The 11,996-nt window shown below is 32.9% G+C and overlaps 1 protein-coding gene across 1 annotated transcript in view; it reads left to right on the top strand.

The window, feature by feature from the left end:
* LOC133191938 (heat shock 70 kDa protein 12A-like) overlaps positions 1 to 11,996 on the top strand; it is a 206,647-nt gene that overhangs the window by 93,575 nt on the left and 101,076 nt on the right. The window lies entirely within an intron of this gene.

Below are 11,996 nucleotides of genomic sequence, written 5' to 3'. Positions count from 1 at the left end.
GGCTATTTGGTTTTGCAAGAACAGGTGTGTTCACCGTTCCCTAGTGACGCTTAGATCGGGTATCAGTACTTGCTACGGACATAAAGAAGTTTAGAACTACATGTATACACCAGTTTCATAACAAGTGCAGGTTTTTTACTCAAGCCCAAGACTGGGCTAGAGGGGCTGAGTTATGGTCATCGATCTAACACGAAAATGTACTATTTTTGTAAATAAAAACATTTCTAGAAACAAAAATGAAGTTTATCTTCAAAGCGTCTGTATATTCAAAACCAATATATGGTGGGGGAATATTCAGTGATCAATGTTCCATAGCCGCAACCGATCTCGCGCTTTCCTTTGCGTTTAACTACGGCCGTCAATGCATCACTGGACGAGTTCACTGATAACTCTAAAAGGTGACAGGTTGGACCATCTTTAACATCTGCCTATACTTTGAGTGATAATACTTTTTAATATAGCACAAAATTAAAAAAATAAATTAAAATCTATCCTTGATAGATCTATAGTTTTGCTATTTATAAAAATGGGCTATCTTTGATAATCCATAACGGCTTGGACTTGTTTTGAATTTTTTTTTTTACAGAAGATTCTATCATTGGAAAGTTAGATGGTTCACATGTAGCACAGGCCCATAGTACGCGGGATTTTTTGGGAGTCCCCCCCCTTTCACTTTGAAAACGTTGCTAAAGGCCTGTAACATGCTATTTGGATTAAATATTCCTGAAAATGAGTGAGGCGTTAAATTAATTATATTTAGTTTATGTTCTATATGTGAAATTAAAACTAGTTTTATGCATGTGCAACTTTGTGATAAAGTTACTACATGCATGTAACGTTATATATGTACATGCAGTTTCCTAGTATATGCATATTTTTTTCAACAAAAGATGTTGAAACTCAGTAGCCTAAATATTATGTCATTTTAGGATATTTATGTATATGGCACTTTTATAGTTGACTTTCTACAGCTTTAGTATCTCTGACGTTTTGTCAGTAAATACTTGTTTTTTATTAGAAATTATCTGAACACAACGAAAATTCGAATAAATTAAAAGTCGAATATCTTGGATATGGGGTAACCCATATCTATTCTTGTTATATTGGTTATGAGCCACTGACGGAGGGACCAAGCCCCTTTTTGTGACCATAAATATAGACAAGATTAAAAAAAAGAAATAAAAAAAAGAATATAATTTTTTTGTTAGTTATTCATTTAAAGTAAAGTATAGATAAAAAAGAAGATATAACCCTCTGCCTGCGACGTTAGTGTACAGAAAATATAACGTCACTGCGAGATTAAAACGACGTCACAATTTCTTTGACATTACTTTGCGGTATTTTTTCTGGTTTATGCTTAGTGCGCTCAAATACAGGAAAGCGTGTATGGAAATTTATTCAATTTTTACATCAACAAAACTATGTGGGTTTAGAAATTCTTTATTTTTACATGTATATTTTGTTGCAATTTTAGTCATAAAATTATTATGATATTTTAAAGATATTTTCGATAAATACCGATAATCAATTATGAAGAATGAATTCATAAAAATCAGAAGCGAATTCAAATAAGCTGAATAATCCTAAACATTATCGATAGTTTGTTAAATATTTGCTAAATAATTAAGTAAAAATATAGTATATAGATCAACATAAGTATTTTAGTTTTTCATTCTTCATCTGCATTCAAATTTCTTACTATACGGTGTGATGCCTTCTAAAACATTTCGCTCAAAGTCCAAATTTACATGAAGCGTACCATGTTCTATTAATTTTGCTTCTACAGTCCGCGTAGATTTTTCTATTCCTAAATTGAATAAAAAATAAAAAGCAAGCTAAATTCCTCCAAGTATGGTTCTCAGAAAAAAATCATAATAAAACAACTTTGACCCTTGAATCTGTATTTAATTTATTGGAATTAATTCTGTAATGGTGGATGATTTATAGTGTCTATATATGTTATTAAATCTTTGTTATTTATTACAATGTATCTAGTCACGTATTAATATGAATAATTATTGTAATATTGTGTTGTGTAACATTATACTATTATTATATTATTATTATACTACATTTAATGTCGGGTTCGTTGCCGACTTTGCGCGTGTGTCAGGCCGTTCGGGACAACGTCTGGACGTCTGTTAACGGCCTGACCACCGTGACGTTCGCAACGGCCAGATTAGATAAGTGCTAGACTGAGACAAGCTGCGAGTAGGTATCCACCATCCCCTAGACTTGTAATATTGTTAATTGTAACTTATTTATTTACTTATTTCATTTAATAAACCTTTGTTAACCTTTAAAAATGTGTTTCTCTCTGTAAATCACTGAATCTGGATTAACATGGAAACGTACAGGTTTCCCGTTACAATTCTATAGAAATATTTCATTTTGGCATTCATGTTGACTAAATGATTAAACGCATGTTAGGCCAATTGATTTATTTTTAATTAATAAACCAGCAATTAGGAAAAAGGATCTACCATTAAGCTGTTCAGTGTAATGCTTCTCTGTTAATTTGGCCAAACGGCCGAGACGGTACCTTCCGGTGTGATGTTTTAGATTGGCGGAAGTAAAAAATTTTGAGGTTCATTTTTGTGCGTAGCCCACTTCCTTGCCGATAAATGATATAGGCATTGGTTATAAGGTGTTGTTAATCAAAAATAATCCTTGGTATAGGAAAACTTACAAAATACAGTCTTAAACTGATAAATATATAGAGTTGGAAAAATATAATTTGTATATCAGAGGTAATTTTAAGCAACATTAATTCTGTAATTCCATATTTTATGGATGAGATCGATTAAAGGGGAAAAAATATTTGCAGTATATCGGAAGTAAAATTTGATAAACGAATTCAACTGCGTCAATATCGAATAAAATTCTGAAAAGAAAATAAATTATAGGGTTATTCCATATTCTGTTGGATTGATCTGATATCGGGGTAATATAATTCCAACGATTTGTCGGACAATTAAGTCGATACCTGCAATCTTGTTTTATACAAAATAGACATTAGGGAACTTTTCGTATTGAAATTATGCTGTTAAGTTAAAATACATACGAACAATGATTTATTTTATGAGAGAAAGTAAAAGGATAATGAGAAGAATTCAAACTTTAATTCAAACCAATACAATCATGCTATTAGAATGTTAGAAAAAATTTTTCTCCGTTTCCACATCTTAGTATCCTGCTGTATTGTTCATGTAATTCATGAGATTAAGATGAAATGTTCACCGTTATATATTGGATATTCTATAAAGTAGCAGGAAGGGTGTTTTGTAAAGGAAGACTTCGGTTGGCATTGTTTTCTTTTTTTCTTTTTCTTTTTTTTTTTTAGAATTACAAGCATAATGAATAAACATACACTTGACAAAGATTAAACGGGATTTGGAAACAAGTTAAAAGCATATTTATCCGTCTCATTATTAAAATTGGAGAATGAAAAAACATGAACACCTATATTAAGAACACGAGAGGACAGCACTCGCGACCATTTAACCGATTAAATGCAAACCGTGCCCCTTCCCCTTTTTACATAATATCTGCTGGTTAAATTTGTAATCTACGTGCATTTTTTTTTTGGTGAAATATCAATGACTTAATTCATTTTACTGACAACGGGAGAGCGAGGGGATTACAAAATTATTACACACTTATTTGGTTCTTATCTATTTTTTTTAAAATGAAATTTTCATTTTTTTTTTTAAACAAATCCTGACTGTGTTCCTTTAAAATCGGGGTTAATTGTAATAGTATTTTGGTGGAAAAATAATGAATTCCTTAGGTTTTGAAAGCGACTTTAATACATTTATATTGACATTAAAGATGTCTTGAATTTTTTGAGGTAATGTTAATAGACAGAGAATTTTTGTATCATTAAGACTCTGCTCAGTTTTCTATGCGACTTTTTGGCAGGCACATACACTATAGTGAGATGTCACTGCGACTCTAACCAATATATATTTGAGCTCGATGACATTTACAAATAATTCCACAACAGAGTATTATTAGTTAGCCTACATAGTTTTTTAGTGACAGGGTACGGGATGATACCTGGTTAGTAAATTTCATACCTTGCTAAATGTTATCTTTTGAAAATGTACATGTAAAGTTCAGTAATTGACGTGTGCGTTGGGTCATATCCAGCGGTCCCGCGCGAGGTATATGTTGCAATATCATTGCCATGGAGAAACAGAGAGAGAATATGAAACCTGCCTCTGGTCTTAAGATCTTAAATGTAATATGCAGCATGTAGGCGCGGATCCAGGAATTTTTTCCGGGGGGGGGGGGGGTCCACTCCAGTCAAAAAAAATTCCCAATCCAAAAATTTCTTGACAAACAAAAAAAAAGACCCTAAATTCCTTTCCCTATCCAGAAAATTTCTTGATAAGCAAGAAAAAACAAACAAACAAACAAAAAACAAAACAAACAAACAAACAATTAAAAAAAAAACCCCGTGAAATCAATTTCCAAACGTGAAAAACACCTATTTCGTGGTGGTGATGGTGGGTTCTAGGTTTTCTAGGGGGGGGGGTCCAAAGTCAATATTTGCTTCAGTATATACTTTTAGTAACTCTGCAAATTCCAGGAGGGGGGTTCCGGACCCCAACCCCCCACCCCCCTCTAGATCCGCGCATGGCATGCACGGGTGGATGGGTGGGTGGGGGGAGTCCGGAACCCCACCCCATCCCTGGAATTTGCGGGATCCTGGATACGCATCTGTGCAGGTGTCCTAAAAAACCAGAGATTCATGTCTGTAAGATTTCTTAATTTTAAGTGTACTTAAATAAACTGTATTTAGCATCTGACAATATATGGTTCCTCGAATAGGATTTGGGGTCGTGTTGCGAAGATAGAACTTGCTCTGCACATCAATCTATTAAGAAAATACAACAGGATCGGGTATTTGATAATTTCTTAAAATATTCGACGGGGGAAGGGGAGGGGGTTGTAATGTGGGTAAAGGAGTATATGTCAGGGAAATGGTTTGATAGTGTGAGAATAATAAATATCATTCACACATGCATCCTACATATGTCTATATTGATGGCAAAGAAACTACATCTTTGCTTTCGGATTCAAATCAAAATCAGAGTCAAATTTGGAAGCATAATTCTTTCTTTGTTTTCTATTGTCGGACAGATTACGTAATAATGAAAAAATGATAAAAGTTTGTAATTTTTTGAAGAAGAAAATTATACAGCTAAAAGATAAAGCTATTTTCTATTATCTGAATGTGTGTGTGTGTGTGGGGGGGGGGGGGGGGATTCTCATTTGATCTGTATAGGAAATGTTATAAAACATTTTATTACTATAACTTGACAATTTAAAAAAAAAATTATAATTGACTTTAACATAATGTTCTAACTTCACAGTTATAATAATATGAAAAAGTATTTTGATTGCGCATTTAAGAATTAACCACATGCATGGAAAAAATACACGTGAATATAATACAGTGATTAAATAAATGTGTTACTGGCTTATTTATCTTACATTTAAATGCAAATGCTTAAATAATTATTGAATCTTTTTATCAAAAAAGGAGCTTTTGGGAGCTCCCCCCCTCGGCCCCACCAGAGCATTGTCATGCCCCCCCCCCTTTCAGGAATTCTTCCTTTATCCGTCTGTAAGCAGAGTACGATATTACAGAAACCCGACGATTTTAATTATTTTATAAAGCGAATATCCGAGTCATTTGATTCATTGAGAGGAAAGTGAACTTTATATAGTTTGAATGAAGTTTCACCTACAAATCAATCATCACTTCCAACATACGGACTGCAGTTTTAAGCGACTCATAAGGTAAAGTACTTCATGCAGATGCAGGCACGTAGCATCGGGATTGGGGTGGGGTGGTCGACCCCCTTTTTTCCAAACCCTATTTTTACTTAATATAGTATGAATGTTCACTGAAAGAGCAATGCCCCCACCCTTTCTTGGAGCATAGCCAAATCCACTAATGTGAATATATGTATGTAATGGTTTAGGCCTTGGATATCGGCCTCGGTAGTTCAGTCGGTATAGAGCGCCTGACTAGTGATACAGGGGTACCGGGTTCGATTCCCGATCCAGCCATACATTTTCTTCTTTCCTGTTACATGTATGTAAGTTAAAAAAATTCTTGTTGGAAAACTAACCCCCTCTCCCCCCACGAAATAGGAATATCGAGACAATGTTGCTTTTTTTTTTTTTTTAAATTATCAGTTAAGCTTTCATTTTTTTTCCGGCTGCCCCCCCAAACTCCCATTTTCATAAACGATGCTACGTGTCTGGGATGAAATTTTCAGCACATGAGTTGGTGTATATGATCATTTTTTCATGTAGCGATATTTTCAGGAAGTAAAGAAATACTTGCCAGGAAAATGTGTTATTTATACGTACTGCGTTTAAAATTAAAATTTAAAGGAAGAGATTTTCAGGATAGAACAAGAGTGAGAGTATTTTGCTTGTGTTGTGCATGTATACCAATATTTATTACATTTTCAACAGTGAAATACTGTAATTTATTTATTGAATAAAAGTGATTTTCTGACACAGTGTGAAAGAATATCAAAATGGTATTCTCACAGTGTGAGAATATCAGAAGTGCGGCAAAACTCTCGATTTTCCTTCCCTTCACGAAGAGTGTTTTAGAAAAAAAAATCCCTGACCTGTTATAAGATAGAAAGAGAGTAAATGAACCATCCTGACAGAGACTAAAACTGCCAAAGTTTCTCCAACTTTATATGTTGCTAAAAATCCATATTTACAACGTTTTTCAATCTTTCAACCCTTAGCTATGACGTCTCAACCGCTCAACTATGACGTCACAGCTTATGACTGTGTTACGAAAAGACAGAGGCAAAGGGAAAATCAAAGAAAATGTAATAAACAGAAAATTCAATGTTTTGTAGATGAATATCCCATATATTTCTGATATTTACGTCATCCTGTGCAGAGGTTCGGGAAACCTATTATGACGTCACGCTAAAACAATACAAATGAATTTCAATGAATAAATACTATCAAATATATATGTTGTTTTTAAACACACTCAAATACTTACGGTTCTCATAAATATTATAAAGATAAATGGATGTGCAACTTATCTTGCCAAAATAGCACTTAGCATATGTAGAATGAAAGCCAGCTTGATCTCGCTGTATACTCACTGAGATGACGTAATTTCTTAATTCTCTGTGCTCGAGGCGTGGATCAATCTATATCGTACAGTTTGTAAAAATAAAAATAAATACGAAACAAGCTTGGACCAAAATAAAGACATATTCTAAAATATATTGATCCACATTTATTGTCAAATTAAATTTATAATGTGTAGACTTTATATATTGCCGCACGGAGCACATTTGTACAGTATTGTGCTAGAATGAGTGGTCCTGCCCTTCGAAAATATCAAAAGTTCAACGATATCCGCTTCACCATAAATTCTGAATTTTTAAACAGGTGTAGCTATTATTTACGAAAGCCTATTAGGATCAATCTATGGTGAATATTAAGGAAAAAGAAAACAAAATCATACAGAGAGAGTGAAGGTAAAAAATACATAGATGAAAATAGTCTTATACATCAATATTATTTTTTCTTAACAATGTGGCAGCATTAAAAAATTTGCCCAAATTTAACAGATCTTTAGTATTATTAGAACTTAACAGTTGAATTAATTTAAAGACACTAGGCTTGTTATAATAATACTTTTTCAAAAATTTCTCTCTTAAATCAATATACAAAGGGCATTTCAAAATAAAATGAAATTCGTCTTCTATATCATGGAGATTACAACAGGTACATAATCTATTAATCTTTGGTATGTTATGGTATCGACCTGTTTCAATATTCAACATATAATTTGATAACCTAAATTTTGTTAATAGTTGTCTAAATTTTTTGTCAATAGGTTTTGTTAAATATAATTGCAAACAGAAATTGTCAATGAAATGTTGATACAAATAACTATTCGGAGAGTTTGATGTACTCTCTGTTATGTTTTGCTTTGAAACATCTAAAAGTCGTTGTTTTATAATGTTATAAGCTCTATCATTTAAATGGTTTTCTGTCCAAAGTTGTCCTAGTCCTAGAAAAGACAGTTCTTTTTTAATTTGTAAAATCCATTTGTCATTTTGTAATACCATATTTTCATAACAAGACTTAAGAATGCAATTTTCTGTTGTTCTTAATTTGATCCAATATTTAAATATTCTTAGTTTCATTGTAACATATAGTGGAAAACGCCCAAGCTCTGAATAAATCAAGCTGTTTGAGGTTTTCTTTCAAACACCAAGAGTATTTTTACAAAAAATTAAATGTACCTTTTCTATATCGGGACATCTGTGAAAACCCCATATCTCAGATCCATAAAGTAATACACTACATACATAAGTATCAAACATTGAACATAGAGTTTCTACATTGAATTCATACCTCTTAAGTCTACTTGAAATAGCAAACATAGCTTTTCTACCTTGTTCAGCAGCATGTTTCTGCATTTTTAAAAATTTTCCATTAAAATTAAATAAAATGCCTAAATATTTAAATTCATATTTAAATTATTACGCCTTTTTAAAAGGTGTTATTACGCCTTTTCAAAAGGCGTTATTAAGACCTTCTAAAAGGCTTTATTACGCCTTTTCAAAAGGCGTAATAAAGCCTTTTATTTTCAATACATGACTAACTTAGCCCACTCCGGGGGCTGAATCTTACACTCGGGACACGAATTTCACAATTAAATATATACGAAGGTTGATCCAAAAGTTCGTGGAATTTCTTACTAAAATTTTATTTTGACGTGATTAAAGCAAACAATAGACATATTTATGAAATAGAGACATTAGGCAATAAAACTGGAAAATTTCACCCGTATAGGGCTAATTTCTTCAAAAATAATTTAAACATATTGTAATTAGATTTCCAGGAAAAAAGATTTTAAATGTGTAATATATTTTCAATGTTAAACCAACTTAGTTCTTCTCTGATACCAGACACCTCTACCAAGGGTCATGGATTTCACAAATTTGGTTGAAGGCTAATTGCTCATTATACTCATGCAAATAGTTTGCCTGCTTTTTTCCAAGAGGAGAGAAAAATATTTTCAAAATTGACATGAATTTTTAATACATGGCAAGCAAAGCCTCAAGCTGCATCTGTCTGTATCCTAGATTTCCACTAGTAGAGTGTTGATTTCTCTTAATATGCATGTAAACAGTTGTCTGCGAGAGGTGCATGAATATAGAAAATACTTTTAAATATTGCATAGATAAAGATGGCTTTGATTCAATCTTTCATGTATTTCTTAATATAAAATAACGCATTTCCATTTTTGGATATAACGCCTTTTCAAATAGGCCTTCAAATTCACAATTTTGAAAGGAGCTCCCTTGCTCATCATAACTATATACTTAGTTACTTTGTCTAATATCCAGGAGCAGAGAAGAATATTTTCAAAGAAATAATGCACTTTCACTATAAGATCAATAGATAGAGGCACCCCTCCTCATCATAACTATGCTTTTAGTTTGTCTGCTTAATATCCAGGAGCAGAGGAGAAGATTTTTTTTAGGAAATAGTGCATTATAATTAACAAAGCCTCCCCCTAGTACCAGAATCCCTGACCCTGGGACCATGAATTTCACCATTTTGGTATAGAGGTCTCAATGCTTATTACAATCATGTCAACAGTTTGACTGCTTGATGTCCAGGAGCAAAGAAGAAGATTTTTAAAGATTGCATTAATATTAGTGGTTTTGGCCCCATCCCTCAGGTCCCGGGGGGGGGGGGGGCAATGAAACTAACAATTTTTATTATTCTTCACCCATAGATGCTATATGCCAGAATTAGTTGAAATTGGTTGAGTGGTTTCAGAGAAGAAGCTGAAAATGTTCAACTATTAACGCACATCGTGCGACGCACGACGACGGACGAAAACATATAGTAATTGACAGGTCACCTGTCAATAAACTCAAGTGACCTAAAACTAACACGTACAAGCCGATTTTTGTTACATCGTATGATACAAGTATGCAAATCTAAAGTAACGAAATCGGATATATATTTTTTTTTTCAATCAAACAATAAATACGTGTTTTTCTTTTTCAATTTTCCTCACTTGGATCAAAAGAAGAAATTTCACTCCTCGTATAGATTTCATGTATTTGTACTTTGTACCAGGCTTGGTTTTACATAAGTCCAACATGACACTTTTGTACAGAAATAGGCATATCAATTGTGAAACGAACTACATTCCTGTAATTCCTCGATATCAGTCACTTGAATTTTAGAACAGATGGGCTAACGAAATTCACTCGAGGATTTCTTTAGTGCAAGTGAACATACACCGCCAAGTTCATTTTTTGAAACACATCTCTTCCCACAAACACTCATCTAGAAGGAAGCTGATAAGACACTTAACCTAAATATTTTTTAATTTTCTTTTCTGCAATATCGGAAATTGCAACTTTAATGAGCTGAATTTAATCCAATGACTTTTCCCCTCTGCTCTAGGATTGTTGGTTTTTTTTTTAAAACGTTTTTAACATTATCAAAAGATTGAATGCAATTTCAGCAGTTTTAACGAGTTGAGTCATGAAGCTCGGAGAGGCAATGTTTATCTAAGATAATTTTCTGAAATGTTTTTCTTGGTACATTTCTGGGTCAGACCTCTCGTCCCGCTCTTCCTCAATCATCCTAACCAATGAAGACAGGACTTTGAATTAACCAACTGTTCGACATCTTCCTTGACTTAACACACACTTAAAAATATGAGTTCCACTTGCAAGTAATATTTTTCATGTCCGAATACAGAATAACAAAATTCAATATACATGTCGGTAAATATACATACATGCAAAAACATGTAGCCCATTAAATTGCTTATTTCTTTCCAAAATCCTCTCATCAATTAAAACTACGGAAGCCCTGGAGGGACACTGACTTACTTGTTATGACTTATTTGTTATAGCTTATTTGTTGTGACTTATTTGTTAAGACTTTTTTGTTGTTGGTTAATACCAAGTGTAACGTAGCTATGGAGAACATGTAGTTGCTTAAGTTTATTATTAAAATGATATATTTAGTCCTAGTTTACATGTAACTTTGGTTTTTGATTAATTATAATTGTAGTTGAACGTCCCGTACAGTTGTGATTACTTAATTCTTATCTGTTATATCTTTTAACTTAGCTGTTATAACTTAATTGTTATTTGTTCATTCTCATTTGTTATTTCTTGTTACTTAACAGTTATAACTTAATTATTACATTTCTTTCAGTGTGCATAATGATTGAACACATGAAGATCACTGCTACTTTATCTTGTCATTAACAATAAATTCAAAGGAAAAATATTTATTCCTCTTTTCAGAGACTACACGTAGCCTCCATCTTGTACGTTACGTTTTGGGTGAAGTAAACGTGTGATAACAATTGTAAAATAACAATTAATTAACAATTAAGTCATAAGAACTAAGTCAAAACATCTAAGAAGTAAGTCAATGTCCCTCCAGAGCTTCCGTATAAAAACACCATGTGTTATCCTCCTTAAATGAATAAAAAAGCCTGTAAAACAGTTTGTCATGTATTGTTGTTTTGGTGACGTATAAAAATTTGTTTGAAATTTTCAAAAGTATTATTAACAATGCCATATAATTTTATCAGACACAAAATATAAATATGAGAGAGAAAAAAACAATTTTGTAAGTGGAGATAATCCAATTTGCAGTTAAAACTTACAGTTAACAGAAAAATCATTAAAAATGGGTGTGAAAACGCTCTCTGTAGCCTTATAAATGTAAACTAACAAACAAACCAGCAAAGAAACAACAACAACAACAAAGCCGGGGCGGGCGGAAGGAGGGCACTCAAAAACTTGAAGAAAAAAAAACACGTCCAAACTCCTAGGCTGTGGGTGTTAGAAGAGGCAGAGTGACGCCCTGCGTGGCCGGAATTGTTAAATTCAAATTGGTCAATCTCTGCTTCTCCGAAGACATGAAACAAAAAT

The sequence above is a fragment of the Saccostrea echinata genome, unplaced genomic scaffold, assembly GCF_033153115.1.
Source record: "Saccostrea echinata isolate AGI-Se365-2 ecotype Australia unplaced genomic scaffold, CSIRO_AGI_Sech_v1 ptg000025l, whole genome shotgun sequence".
NCBI lineage: Eukaryota > Metazoa > Mollusca > Bivalvia > Ostreida > Ostreidae > Saccostrea > Saccostrea echinata.
The sequence above is the reverse complement of the archived record's forward strand: the minus strand, read 5'-3'. Positions and strand labels throughout refer to the sequence as shown.